This window comes from Salmo trutta, chromosome 26, assembly GCF_901001165.1.
Source record: "Salmo trutta chromosome 26, fSalTru1.1, whole genome shotgun sequence".
Lineage (NCBI taxonomy): Eukaryota > Metazoa > Chordata > Actinopteri > Salmoniformes > Salmonidae > Salmo > Salmo trutta.
In genome coordinates, this window is record NC_042982.1 from 19,062,087 (window position 1) to 19,077,740 (window position 15,654).

Here is a 15,654-nt window from a genome sequence, read left to right on the forward strand (position 1 = left end):
AGGCATGCGCGTGGGCTACCTGAACTGGTGACCGCCTGCCCTCCCCCCAACCGTTACGACCCTAGCCTCAACATCTAGGATGGGCTAGCTAGTGGCAAGCTGACAGACAGAAGAGAGGAGGAGAGAGGCACTTTCTGGACTAGTGGGTCCCGGCCAGCCCCCAGCACCTGTCACCCCAACACCCACAGACCCCAATCCCTGCTTGCGCTCAGCCCTGCTAAGCTGGCGTGAGTACAACATTAACCCCTCGTGGCCCTATCTGGCCCTGCCCCTTCTCACCCAAACTGGACTGGCTGGCTGAGCTGAGCCCCCCAATCCAGGTGCCTAGAAACACAAGCCCACAAATTGCATGCACAAACACCTACTAGTACATACTGACACACACACTGGATAGCTACAGAACTACTGTAGGACCAGTGTGCTATTCATAAAGGACCTATCAAAATATGCTGCGGGTGAAAAAGGGCTGGCGATTTAACACCCTAATCCACCCCCAACTCCCCTGTTTCTGCTGAAGGGTACGGCACAGCTCTCACCAGACAGCACTGCTAACCTCTAACAGCTCTATCAGGCTCAACACACTCACATACAGATGCAATGCACCTCAACAGCCACAGCCCATTGTTGAGATAGCTTAACTGTATTTGAAGTACTAAACTCTAGTCAGATGTGATATCATACTAATATTGCATTTGTCTCCCTATTGCAATGCGATGGTGATTTCAAAGCGTTAGAATATGTAGTTAGTTTATTTGCAAGAGTCCCTGTTCACCCATCCCTGGGCTGCTGGTGGTGGTAGAAGGTCTGGCCCTGGGTAGTTCTCTGTGATGAAGACCTGGGCTGCTGGTGGTGGTAGAAGGTCTGGCCCTGGGTAGTTCTCTGTGATGAAGACCAGACCTGGGCTGCTGGTGGTGGTAGAAGGTCTGGCCCTGGGTAGTTCTCTGTGATGAAGACCAGACCTGGGCTGCTGGTGGTGGTAGAAGGTCTGGCCCTGGGTAGTTCTCTGTGATGAAGACCAGACCTGGGCTCTGCTTCCACTCACACCATGCTCACACTGCATCCAAAGACCAGAAGAATCTCACACATACACACGGCTCCAGCCCTGTCAGGCCCTTTACCAAGGATAGATTGCATTACACCTCAGAGCGAGAGAGAGAGAGAGAATGTGCACGCGAGAGAGAGAGAGGAGGGGTTTTTACACAGTGTCTGTCTGGCTGACGTGTCAATCTGAACAGTCATTAACTGAAAAGGGATAACTGGGAAAAGACAAAACATACCCAAGCAGCCTGGGCCAGGACACAGACCCACTCCCCTGGCGTTCTCCCTGGGCCAGGACACAGACTCACTCCCCTGGCGTTCTCCCTGGGCCAGGACACAGACCCACTCCCCTGGCGTTCTCCCTGGGCCAGGACACAGACCCACTCCCCTGGCGTTCTCCCTGGGCCAGGACACAGACTCACTCCCTGGCGTTCTCCCTGGGCCAGGACACAGACTCACTCCCCTGGTGTTCTCCCTGGGCCAGGACACAGACTCACTCCCCTGGCGTTCTCCCTGGGCCAGGACACAGACCCACTCCCCTGGCGTTCTCCCTGGGCCGGGACACAGACCCACTCCCCTGGCGTTCTCCCTGGGCCAGGACACAGACCCACTCCCCTGGCGTTCTCCCTGGAATTTCATAAGATCCACAGGAGTGCTGGCCCAGGCCATAAAGCAGAAGTTCGACTTTACAAGGCTGCTCCTTTCTGTTTGAAAACAGAGTCAGCAGCACAATAATGTCACGCTACAGCAGTAAATGTCAGGAGGCCAATTTTCACCATGGTTGCAACTCAAATGGCACCCTATTTCCCTATACAGTGTACTCTTTTTGACCACAGCCCTATGGGCCCTGGTCAAAAGTAGTACTATGTAGGGAATAGGGTGCCATTTGGGACACAAGTCATGTCTCTCCTACAGAGCGTTAGTCTGTCTGGCCAGTCTCATATTAGCTGGTACCAACATCGCTGATGGGAGAAGAAACACCCTGAGATCAAGTCCTGCTATGAATCACAAGAAAGCTTTTGGTCTCTCTTAAACATCACTCTTTTAACGCAATATAAATGTTTATAAGCATGCAATATAAATGTTTATATGCATCCCCCTGCACACACACACACACACACACACACACACACACACACACACACACACACACACACACACACACACACACACACACACAAATCAAATCGTATTGGTCACATACACATATTTAGCAGATGTTATTGCGGGTGTAGCGAAATGCTTGTGTTCCTAGCTCCAACAGTACAGTAGTATCTAACAATTTACAACAATACACACACATCTAAAAGTAAAAGAACGGAATTAAGAAATATATAAATATTAGGACGAGCAATGTCGGAGTGGCAAAATACAGTAGAATATAATACAGTATATTCATATGAGATGAGTAAAGCAGTATGTAAACATGATTAAAGTGGAACACAAGCCTCACACACACAGACACAGACACAGAAAGATGAGATGGTCGATCCATTCACGTAACAACCCTGAAAAATGCCACAAATTCCACTGGTTAAACTTCAAAGTGAAGTGTTCTCTGGAAATGAATGGAGAGAGAGCTAAGCTCACTCCTTACTGCTAGTAAGAGTTTCTACTTTGATATGAATTAACAAAGAAAGGAACATCTGATGTGAGTTAGCCCATTGACTGCTGCATGTCTCCTCCTTCAGAGGAGAGATTCACTGGTCTGAACACTCCCTCCTGTTTGATCCTAGAGGACTACAGTTACCAGGAATGCGCCCTATTCTCTACACGGGTACAACGTTTGACCAGAGCATTACATAGGGAATAGTGTGCCATTTGGGATGCAACTGTTATGCTAGCAGAATGTATCGTCTGTTTCCTATTGCTCTGTGGGCTCGGCCAACGGAGAATTATGCTGGTCATCAGAACGATGAAGAGAATAATTATTATTTAAACTAATGTCGCCGTAATTCAGACAAGACCAACCCAAACCATCCTCTCTGGGAACCAACTCTGGCATATTTCCCTATTTGAGATGACTGTGCAACAGGGAGTGTTGCATACAGAATGAATTTTGTCTCACAGTTTGGTAAGGAAGATAAAAAGAATAGGTTGGGCGTACATACTGTAGAGATTCTACAAAGCTAGATAAACGAATGCACCTAGGTGATAAGTACTGGCATTTTCTTAGTGTTTTTCTCATACAGAAACACCAGGGAGAGAGAGGGGAAAAAAACTCCCCACAAAATGTTAACGATTTTCCACCTCATCCTTCAAGAAAGCAAAACCCAGTTTACACTCCTACACTGTAAACTCCTACACACACGCACTGTACACTCCTCCACACAGACACCATCTAACTAATGGCTCTGGTTTGGTAAGAGGAAAAGTGGCCCAGACTCCAAACACCTCTCCTCTAGACAGTGAGAGTGAGGGAACGGTAGAGGGAGGGATAGAGGGAGACATGGGAGGATTAACGGTAGGAGGTGAAGTCTCCTCTGACTCACACGGCTCTTGCTCTCTCACTCACACACACACACACACACACACACACACACACACACACACACACACACACACACACACACACACACACACACACACACACACACTCACACACAAGGGATCAGCGCCTCAGACAGTGGAATTTTTCTGAGTGGATCCTGAAGTGTGTGTGTGTGTGCCTGGACTGGCCCACTCTGTCTAGCCTGAGTCAATGGTGGGCTTAGCCCCCATCCAAGACAGGGACCGACACACTAACTCACAGACAGATACTGCCTGCCCCCACACACACAATCACAAAACAAACAGACACTTTAAGCCCCCAGTCAGGTGGGTGTATGGAGGGGAGTACTTCAGTAGCAGTGAGTGTAAACCAGCCATAGTACTAACCAAACAGTGGGAGTTGATGACATGTTAGATATATGACTGGTTTTCTTTAGCAGTGTGTGCAGTGTGTGTGTGGACTTCACTTCTACTTCCTAAGAGCTCAATCTCTCCCCAGCCTCCTCTCCTCATCTTCCTCTCCTCATCTTCCTCTCCTCATCCTCCTCTCATCTTCCTCTCCTCATCCTCCTCTCCTCATCTTCCTCTCCTCATCCTCCTCTCCTCATCTTCCTCTCCTCATCTTCCTCTCCTCATCCTCCTCTCCTCATCCTCCTCTCCTCATCTTCCTCTCCTCATCCTCCTCTCCTCATCCTCCTCTCCTCATCCTCCTCTCCTCATCCTCCTCTCCTCATCTTCCTCTCCTCATCCTCCTCTCCTCATCTTCCTCTCCTCATCCTCCTCTCCTCATCCTCCTCTCCACGATTGACTGATTTGCAGTGAGTAAGTCTCCCCATCACTCCCCTCTTTCGTATGGGGCGGCAGGTAGCCTAGTGGTTAGAGCGTTGGGCCAGTAACCGAAAGGTTGCTAGATCGAATCCCTGAGCTGGTAAAAATCTGTCGTTCTGCCCCTGAACAAGGCAGTTAACCCACTATTCCTAGGCCGTCATTGTAAATATGAATTTGTTCTTAACCGACTTGCCTAGTTAAACAAATAAAAACATTTAAAATTAAGAGACTTAGGGTGCCAGCTCTTGCTCACACCGTTTGAGTCTCCCAGCGCTTAAACCACTGCTTGTGTGTCCACTGCAGCCTGTGGGACAGACCTGTCCGCTCACACCTCACACACGTGGCACTGTTTGGGTGGTCCACACACACAAATCCCAGGCTAATCAGTAGAACACTCCAAGTGGTGACAGTTTCACCCCATGGGGGATGACGACCACAGGCACAGTTGGTCCACAGGTGTGTGTGTCTGCCGAAGGAGGTTGAGAGGGTGTAGTACTCATGTGTCAAAGATATCTTTAACACCTCATCACCTTAGATCTCTCTGGGGCTTTCACTTGATGAAGAAATAAAAACACACACCACTCACACCACAGTGCTTCAAATGTAGAAATTGTAGGGTTTCAAAGATAGCAAAAAGTAACTTGTTGTTTTAGCACAGGCTCTTACTGGACAGCTTGGTAAATCAGGTAAATCTGGTGCCCTGCCACCCGGCCTGTGTGGATCCAACATGGCACCGGCAGCCCAGAGTGACAGCATGCCACAAGACCAGCCAGACCACCTAGAACTGGACTGGGAAGCCACGGCATAGTTTACTGTGTGTGAAGGCTTTGATTAATATAACTGCCCTCCCTGCCATAGCTACATTTAAGCGTTCCCATAAAGTGTAGCAGAAATAAGACTTGGGAATGACCTGGCCTGAGGGGGAGAGAGAATGAGTGTGTGTGTGTGGGGGGGGGGGTTGTGTGTGTGTTAGAGTTCCTCTTAGTGGTCATAGCTGTCGTACAGTCCAGGGATAATAATAGGATGTGTAATGCTCAGCTCACTGGGGTAAAGCTGGACTTCCCCACATTTCCCTCCACTTGCTCGCTGGTGACACAAGTATCATGTTTTACCCTCCTCTTCCCTCCATTCTCTCCTCTCCCTCCCTCCCTCCCTCCCTCGCGTATTCACAGGACTTATAAGCAAGAAAAATATGTATACAAAAAAACAACAACAATTTCAGGCTACCCCTAATTCGGACAGTTCCCATGGAAACTGCACATTCCTTGTTTATCTTCAATTATAAATAACTTTGGGAAGAGAGGGATCAATACTTTCCCTAAGACCAAATGAGGGGAAAATAGAGAGAAAGAGGAAGAGCGAACGAAGGAAGAAGGGAAAAAAAGCGTGAGAAATCTGACGACATTTGACATCTCTCAGTGACAGGTCCCAGCGTGTTTTTCCCATGGCCTTTTATACAGTAGCTGGGTCCTGCTGTATAACTAACTGCTCCACTGTTTTAACACTGACCCCAAAATGGCTGCCAAGGAGCCACACCAAGGCTCCAGTCTGCACTGTAAAACAGGGCTCAGGAGAGAAACTGGGAGCTTTGTACTGTACAGTATAAAGACTTAAACCCAGGCATCAAAAGGGAAAATCAAGGTCACCAGTTCTAGGCTGTGTACCAAATGGCACCCTAAGCTCTATGAGCCCTGGTCAAAAGTAGTCCACTATGTAGGGAATAGGTTTCCATTTGTGACACAGTCCTAGTGCTTGCCTTGGCTCCCTCTTTTCAAAGGATTTCCTCATGGTTTCTGTAAGAGATTCACGGCGGCCATCTTTCAGCCGTCATTAGAAGCTATCCTTGCCACAGGACTGGAAGCTATAATTGACTTTCGGCGGAAAGAAAAAGTTGTCAAAACACAATTAAATGCAAAAATATGGAGAGAGCGAGAATGAGAGACAATGAGAATGTTGGCAAGCTATAAGATAACATCACAGGCTTTCCTTGCCCTAAAATAGGAAAGAATAACAGTGAAACCATCACTTTCAGACAGTGATTTGGAGGGGAAATTATGTGGATCAGTGACACTGTCTGCATCCCAAATTGCACCCTATTCCCTATATAGTGCACTACTTTTGACCAGAGCCCTTTAAGTAGTGCACTATGTAGGGAATAGGGTGCCATTTGAAGGTTGTAGTCGAAACACAACAAATCCCTCCTTTGCTGTCCCAATGAGGGATGACCAAATAAAAATCAGATAAAGAATCAAGAAAAAATAAATATATTGTGGAAACTGGTATGTAATATTAGAAAAAGACAAAAATATAATTGATAAATGGTTTAGTAAAATTAAGTGAGTTTTTAGAACATAATGAGTGATGGACTTGAATGTGAATTTCCTTACCTAAGAGTATTCATAGGATCTTTATATTGGCTCACTAAATACTAATCAACTTGGACTTTAACAACAGTTCAACAACACAGATGGTTTCTTGTGGTCTGTAATACGCAATAACAACTACATAACAATTCAACGATCCACACATTTCTCAGCCAGGTCAGTGGATTTTGCTTCCTCAGCGGTGCTGTGAAGCAACAGATGCCCTGTAAAACTCCTGTCAGTCCGTCCCTCTCCTTCTCCCTCTGCTACCTCCCTCCAGTACTGGAAAGATGATCTTCTCTCTCTCTTATTTCACAGGAAATGTAATAAAGAGGGGAGCATGGAGGAGAGGCATGGGGTTAACTGTTCAAATAATCCCTAGTACAGGAGACAGGGCTGGAGATAGGAGACAGGGCTGGGGGATAGTGCTACGACAGTACAGGAGACAGGGCTGGAGATAGGAGACAGGGCTGGGGGATAGTGCTAGGACAGTACAGGAGACAGGGCTGAAGATAGGAGACAGGACTGGGGATAGTGCTAGGACAGTACAGGAGACAGGGCTGGAGATAGGAGACAGGGCTGGGGGATAGTGCTAGGACAGTACAGGAGACAGGGCTGGAGATGGGAGACAGGGCTGGGGGATAGTGCTAGGACAGTACAGGAGACAGGGCTGGAGATAGGAGACAGGGCTGGGGGATAGTGCTAGGACAGTACAGGAGACAGGACTGGAGATAGGAGACAGGGCTGTGGGATAGTGCTAGGACAGTACAGGAGACAGGGCTGTGGGATAGTGCTAAGACAGTACAGGAGACAGGGCTGGAGATAGGAGACAGGGCTGTGGGATAGTGCTAGGACAGTACAGGAGACAGGGCTGGAGATAGGAGACAGGGCTGGGGGATAGTGCTAGGACAGTACAGGAGACAGGGCTGGAGATAGGAGACAGGACTGGGGATAGTGCTAGGACAGTACAGGAGACAGGGCTGGAGATAGGAGACAGGGCTGGGGGATAGTGCTAGGACAGTACAGGAGACAGGGCTGGAGATAGGAGACAGGGCTGGGGGATAGTGCTAGGACAGTACAGGAGACAGGGCTGGAGATAGGAGACAGGGCTGGGGGATAGTGCTAGGACAGTACAGGAGACATGGCTGTGGGATAGTGCTAAGACAGTACAGGAGACAGGGCTGGAGATAGGAGACAGGGCTGGGGGATAGTGCTAGGACAGTACAGGAGACAGGGCTGGGGGATAGTGCTAAAACAGTGGATAGGTGATAGGTTAGCAGCGCTGGGTCTAGGCCTGGGCCTGGGTCTGGGCCCGGCAGTAGAGGTAGGTCTGGTTCAGGATCTAGGTGAACTGCAGTTCTACAGTAGGTCTGAGACATTAACCAGAGGAGTCTGTGGTGCAGTGGAGCGGTCCAGCTGTCTCTCTCTCTCCTTCCTCCTCTCTCTGTAATCTGCTCTGATTTATAGTATCTCTCTTCCTGCCTCTCTGGTGCTGGGGAGGGCCTCCCTGCCTGAGACAGCCTGGCGTCCCCCCGACACACACAAACACACACTCAAGTCCAGTACTCATATACTATGGTGTCCCCCCGACACACACACAAACACACACTCAAGTCCAGTACTCATATACTATGGTGCAGTAATCCTATGACTGCAGGCACATACAAACACCTCTCACATTAACTATTGCTGTAAATATAGTATTCTACCCTACGTATTCTACAGATATACTACATATTCTGTCCATATACTGTCCATAATGTCTATACATCCCATCATATACATCTATATTTATATTCCCGACTCTGACATTGATCGTCCTAATATTTATTTTACTTTTGTGTATTGTTAAATACTACTGCACTGTTGGAGCTAGGAACACAAGCATTTTGCTACTCCTGCAATATCATCTGCTAAATATGTGACTGCGACCAATAAGATTTGATTTGGAGGGGAGAGCGAACACACAGCCCACATGACCTTGTGACAGTAGAGTCCACATTCATCTCTTCAGGGTTGTGAAATATGGTTTGATAAATGGGAGAAGATTCCTGCTATCTCTTCACGTTGACACAGCAGATATGGGCCCACACCATTCATTCCCTAGCATCATGTGTAAAGACATAGTGACAGCATACCAGTGTAGGAAAGTCCAGTCATAATACCACTGGCCCTTTCTAACTCCTGTCTAATCCTATGCTGAGAAAACACAGTGCAAGTCCACAAAGATACCACATGACCAATGACTTGACCAAAACACAAACCAGTGCCTTCAGTGTTTCCCCTAGCATTACTTAGGTTGGATGGACCAACTAGCAATTTACATACTCGCTCGCTCACTCGTTGGCTCACTCACTCACTCACTCACTCACTCACTCACTCACTCACTCACTCACTCACTCACTCACTCACTCACCAGAACACTGTGTGCTACCTGTGTGATTATAGTATGAGTGACATCAGATAGAGTGCTAGTAGGAGGTGGGGAGGGGAACAGAACATTTCGGAGGGTAAACATTGTTCTAACCCCAGGTAGTGCGTCTGGGATGTGGTATACGAGGGGATGGGTAACAAATGGCACCCTATACCCTTTATAGTGCACTACTTTTGACCAGGGCCCTGGTCTAAAGTAGTGCACTATATAGGGAAAAGGGTGCCATTTGGGAGGTAGTCAAGGTGGTATCTGCTCCTACTTGCATTTAATTGTCTCTCGGAGGAGCGGCAGCCATGATTCAGCCTTTCAAATGAAATTGGCGACATCATAAAAGCAGAGCTGGGGGGGTCAGGCAAAGTTCAGACCTTGGAGACACACACGCATAGACAGATGCACAGAAGCTGACGCGCGCACAAACACACGCACACACACGCTTTCGGATGCAAATACACACATACAGTATGCACGCAGACAAAGACACACCCTCTCCCTGCCTACTTCCCCTTGCCTCAACTACTACTACTGGGTGAGCTGGGCTACATTTCATTTTAAAAAGTTATCCTCTCTCTCTTCTGTCTTTGTTGATTTGAAACCACTGGGTAGGTATAAGCAACATCTGCACCTCGTTTCCTTCATGCTGATTTCAACTATCCCGTCCTGTGTGATTTGTGAAGAGGAAGAGAACAAGGAGTAGTAGGGAGGGGATACACTTTTGGAATGAAACAGCCCAAGGCTTTGAAAAATAACTGCTCCTATCTCTGCTGTTCTGGCACACAATAATTAGTGTGTGAAAGTGACCTGCTCTCTTAACAGTCATATTCTCAGGCAGAGGGAGGAGAGGGATGGAGGGAGGTGTGAGGAGAGAAGAGAGGGATGGAGGGAGGGGGGAGGAGAGAAGAGAGGGATGGAGGGAGGTGTGAGGAGAGAAGAGAGGGATGGAGGGAGGGGGGAGGAGAGAAGAGAGGGATGGAGGGAGGGGGGGAGGAGAGAAGAGAGGGATGGAGGGAGGGGGAGGAGAGAAGAGAGGGATGGAGGGAGGTGTGAGGAGAGAAGAGAGGGATGGAGGGAGGTGTGAGGAGAGAAGAGAGGGATGGAGGGAGGTGTGAGGAGAGAAGAGAGGGATGGAGGGAGGGGGGAGGAGAGAAGAGAGGGATGGAGGGAGGTGTGAGGAGAGAAGAGAGGGATGGAGGGAGGGGGGGAGGAGAGAAGAGAGGGATGGAGGGAGGAGAGAAGAGAGGGATGGAGGGAGGGGGGAGGAGAGAAGAGAGGGATGGAGGGAGGTGTGAGGAGAGAAGAGAGGGATGGAGGGAGGGGGGAGGAGAGAAGAGAGGGATGGAGGGAGGGGGAGGAGAGAAGAGAGGGATGGAGGGAGGGGGGAGGAGAGAAGAGAGGGATGGATGGAGGGGGGAGGAGAGAAGAGAGGGATGGAGGGAGGGGGATTGATGGAGGGCCAGTGTAGTAGCCAGAGTACAGCCTGAGCCTAATTTTAATCTCTCTCCATCTCTCTTTTTCACTCTGTCGCTCACAGAAAGAAAGACCCTGATCGGTGGGAAGCTGAATAGGGGGCCTGACCTGAGGCAGGAAGAGAGCCGTGCGTGTGTTTCCGGGGGTCCCATGGGAGTACAGCCTGGTAAGACATTGCGTTCCCACCATGCGGCAATCCCCTCTGTCACCCAGTTTGCCCTCCATCCCTGGCTCCTCCCGTCACCCCGGCCTCCCAACCCCAGGCCAGAGGGTCCAGGCTTTTCTCAGGGCTTTGCCCAGCTTCCAACAATATTTCTCGCTCTCTCTCTCTCCACATTCACTTTCTCCAACTTTCTTATCTCTGTCTCTGTCACACACCCCACCTCAGCTTCTTGCCTTTCCCAGGGCTGGTCCTCCTTGGGTATTACCTCTCTTTGACCAGATCTCTTTAATGAGAGGAGAAGCCCTGGACCCAGGTGGAACATGCACTGCCTGGACCCAGGTGGAACATACACTGCCTGGACCCAGGTGGAACATACACTGCCTGGACCCAGGTGGAACATACACTGCCTGGACCCAGGTGGAACATACACTGCCTGGACCCAGGTGGAACATACACTGCTTGGACCCAGGTGGAACATACACTGCCTGGACCCTGGAGGAACATACACTGCCTGGACCCAGGTGGAACATACACTGCCTGGACCCAGGTGGAACATACACTGCCTGGACCCAGGTGGAACATACACTGCCTGGACCCTGGAGGAACATACACTGCCTGGACCCAGGTGGAACATACACTGCCTGGACCCAGGTAGAACATACACTGCCTGGACCCAGGTGGAACATACACTGCCTGGACCCAGGTAGAACATACACTGCCTGGACCCAGGTGGAACATACACTGCCTGGACCCTGGAGGAACATACACTGCCTGGACCCTGGAGGAACATACACTGCCTGGACCCTGGAGGAACATACACTGCCTGGACCCAGGTGGAACAGCCCCTAACAGCCACCCAACACCCAGACAATCAATGTGTGTGTACACCGGCGTGTGCAAGAATGTGTGTAAGACAGTCACCTGCATAGTGTGTGTATAGCAGAGTAAGTGTGTTCGGGGAGGGTCTGGTGAGGAATTAATTGCCACGCGTGACACCCTAGGTGTCGGGACAGATACTGATTTTGCCACGGCAGACGCTCTTAGGTGAGGTGTGTGTGTTGATGTGAGGAGAGTGGAGGAGACAGTGGGACAGCTAGCCAAGCCGGCCAGACCAGAGGTGTCACAAACACTTTCTCTCCTTTAATAAGAGAGTTGCGCTCATGCCAGCAGCAGCAGCTAGATGCCAAACACACACTACTGTGTGTGTAAACGTGTGTGTGTGTAAACGTGTGTGAGCAGAACAGACAGACACAGAAAGGTCAGGTAGAGCCTCATGCTCTTCAAACCAGGAACACATCAGTACTCAAACAGGAGCCCATGTGTGTATAAGCTGTACATTTAAGCAATAAGGCCAGTGCCTGGATACAGCTCTTAGCTGTGGTATATTGGCCATGTATCACAAACCCCAGAGGGGCATTATTGCTATTATAAACTGGTTACCAATGTAATTAGAGTAGTAAAAATACATGTTTTGTCATACCTGTGGTATACGGTCTGATATACCACGACTATCAGCCAATCGGCATTCAGGTCTCGAACCACCCATATTATAATATGCAATTTATTGCAATACACAATTAGACTAAGGGAGAGAGAAATCCCCACCAATCCTAGAGTAGAGTGACTGACTGGTGTGATGTGTGTGATTCATCCCCTGTTACCACTGGTTCCCCCTGGACTCTCCCTGTGAGAAATGTCCCCCGGTGGCCCCCATAGCAGAGGAGAAATGGCTAACTGTGGCTGCTTCCCTATGGGCCAGGTTAAAAGTAGTGCACTATATAGGGAATAGGGTGCCATTTGGGAAACAGACTGTGGCACAGGAACCAGGGCTGATGTTTGGTTCTCAGGCTAGCCTCTGTTTACCCTGGGCTATTTCAGGGAGCCAACTCTGTTGCCCTCTGAGCCCTATCCTACCCCCTCCCTTCCTCCTCCTCTCTTCTCTCTTCTCACCCCTCCCCCTCCCCCTCCTCTCCTCTCATCCTCTTCCTTCTTGCTCACCCTCGCTCCCTCCCTCCCTACCTCCCCCTTTCCTCTCTGGAGGCCTGGGTTATGTGAACGGCGAGGGAATGGTGAGAAAGAGGAGGAGGATTGAGAAAGACGAAGGGGAGGAGAGAGAGAGGGAGAGAAAGAGAGTACCAAGTATGCTGCTGAGTATCCCCAGGGGGTCCACAGTCATCACATTCCCTACAGACTGTATAGTTGCAGTGTGTGTGTGTGTGTGTGTGTGTGTGTGTGTGTGTGTGTGTGTGTGTGTGTGTGTGTGTGTGTGTGTCAGAGCAGGGGCCAAGTCTCACACTTGTGCTTCCTGACCTGGCAGTCATTCACAGAGACCCCACTAAGTGCTACTTCCTATATGCTCGGTCTTTCATAACAATCTTAGCAAGTCCACTTCCTCCACTAAACACACAGCTAGACCCGAGTCAGCCTGACCAAGCTACTCTGCAAACCTTCTCTTTCCCACTCCCCCCCCCCCCCCACACACACACACACTCGGAAATACCCTCTCGTAGTCTGTTGACTGATTTAGATTTTGCTATCCAACTCGACCCCACTCTTTCCCGCCCTTCCTCTCTCTATCCTTTGTTTATCTTTTTCTCCATCTTTATCCTTCTCTCTCTCTCCCGCTCTCTTTTATGTGTGGCCTACGTTTGGCTCCCATCTCTAACTGACCCTCTAAACAAACCCATGTTAATGTGTTGTAATCTTGACCCTAGACAGACTCACATGAAAGGAACATGGCTGTATCCCAAATTGCACACTATTCCCTATTCCAGGGCCCATTGGGCTCTGGCCAAAGGCAGTGCACTGTATAGGGAATAGGGTGCCACTTGGGACATTGACCAGATTTCATTGGACCTAAGCACTTAGCGTAGAAAACTCTCTATCCGCTCTTCAACAGGTCCTGGAGTATCAGTTTACTGAGCGGTGGATAGATAGCGGAGAGGAGATATCTAGTTAAAGGGTTCCATGTTGCTGTTGGTTGATCAAAGTGTACCAGGGCCTTTGTTACTAATTGTGTGATATTCTAGTGGAGTGGTTTTAGAGACGACATCCCCCTATGGAGCCGGGCCTTAATGGGGTGGCCATCAAATTGGTTCCCTCATGTTTTTCTGATGCTCAGATCGCTGAGAGGTTAGGAGGAGAGAGCGACGCTGTGAGGCTTTAAAGGTGCATTCTGTATCTTAAATTACTGGTCAAACGTGTGTCCCTTTTGGCAAATGAGGAGAGAAGAGGAGAGGTTGAAGACAAGAAGAGAGAAGAGGAGAGGTTGAAGACAAGAAGAGAGAAGAGGAGAGGTTGAAGACAAGAAGAGAGAAGAGGAGAGGTTGAAGACAAGAAGAGAGAAGAGGAGAGGTTGAAGACAAGAAGAGAGAAGAGGAGAGGTTGAAGACAAGAAGAGAGAAGAGGAGAGGTTGAAGACAAGAAGAGAGAAGAGGAGAGGTTGAAGACAAGAAGAGAGAAGAGGAGAGGTTGAAGACAAGAAGAGAGAAGAGGAGAGGTTGAAGACAAGAAGAGAGAAGAGGAGAGGTTGAAGACAAGAAGAGAGAAGAGGAGAGGTTGAAGACAAGAAGAGAGAAGAGGAGAGGTTGAAGACAAGAAGAGAGAAGAGGAGAGGTTGAAGACAAGAAGAGAGAAGAGGAGAGGTTGAAGACAACAAGAGAGAAGAGGAGAGGTTGAAGACAAGAAGAGAGAAGAGGAGAGGTAAACACAACAAGAGAGAGAAGAGGAGAGGTTGAAGACAAGAAGAGAGAAGAGGAGAGGTTGAAGACAAGAAGAGAGAAGAGGAGAGGTTGAAGACAAGAAGAGAGAAGAGGAGAGGTTGAAGACAAGAAGAGAGAAGAGGAGAGGTTGAAGACAAGAAGAGAGAAGAGGAGAGGTTGAAGACAAGAAGAGAGAGGAGGAGAGGTTGAAGACAAGAAGAGAGAAGAGGAGAGGTTGAAGACAAGAAGAGAGAAGAGGAGAGGTTGAAGACAAGAAGAGAGAAGAGGAGAGTAGAGCAGAGGAGAAGAGAAATGGAATACCAGAGGAAAGGGAAGAAGAGGAGACAAGTCCTTGCAGAGTTAACTTATGTCCAATGTCCTTTACCAGGTAACACACAGAAGAGACATTAATAAGGTCTCCCAGAGACATGAAACAGGAGTGCCACATCTCTAGTCAATGTCAGAGACTTATGACAGCCCCCCTACAACAACAACCACATCTGACTAACACACTTCCTATGATACACGCACACGCGCACGGCATGCTATTATGACCTGGGGATTAGTCCTGGTATTTCGCTACTCATGAGAAGTATGTTTAAAAGGTGAACCTTTAACTCTGGAGGCTAATGGTAGCAGCCAGACAACCAGCTGGTCCCTGGCCTCCGGACCGCTGAAAGCCTGATTCCGGGGCTGAATGGCCTCTCCAGTCCAGTCTAATACTGTCATAATAAGACTAGCATAGGGACAATGTCAGGCTAATCCTCTCTCTTTGTGCCTGGGCTTTCTTAGGCACTTGTTGCAGGTAGGGTTATTGTCAGAGGCTGAAGCCTCCAGACTCAGACAAGCAGACATTTAATTAAAGTTGGGGAGGGTGACAGCGCAAGGAGGGGAACAAAGGCAAAGTTAGGAGCACTGCTTGGCTGCTTGATGGTGCTCTTCGGAGGAGTTCAAACTACCTTCAGATACATTTTGTCTCAAAAATAGTTGTGTCAAGTTGTTTTGTGTGATTTCTTTCACAAGTGTTGAGTGTTACCATACAGTCCAAAGAGGGATTGTTTTTAAAGAAAGGAGTGAACGAAGAAACAGATAGCAGAAGTGTACAGAAAGAGGAGAAATCCCTCCAGTTGGATGTGAAAGAGTGAAGTCTGGGGAACGAGGGAGGAAAGAGGA

The 15,654-nt window shown here is 49.0% G+C and overlaps 1 protein-coding gene and 1 long non-coding RNA gene across 5 annotated transcripts in view; both read right to left on the reverse strand.

Annotated features, from left to right (window-relative positions):
* Window positions 1-15,654, reverse strand: part of LOC115163327 (breast carcinoma-amplified sequence 3) — a 305,848-nt gene that overhangs the window by 66,447 nt on the left and 223,747 nt on the right. The gene's annotated exons all lie outside the window — the stretch shown is intronic.
* Window positions 734-1,177, reverse strand: LOC115163331 (uncharacterized). The gene is made up of 2 exons (XR_003869730.1): window positions 1,022-1,177; window positions 734-959 (listed from the first exon to the last, which is right to left on the reverse strand). It is a non-coding gene; the product is annotated as an uncharacterized LOC115163331 (long non-coding RNA).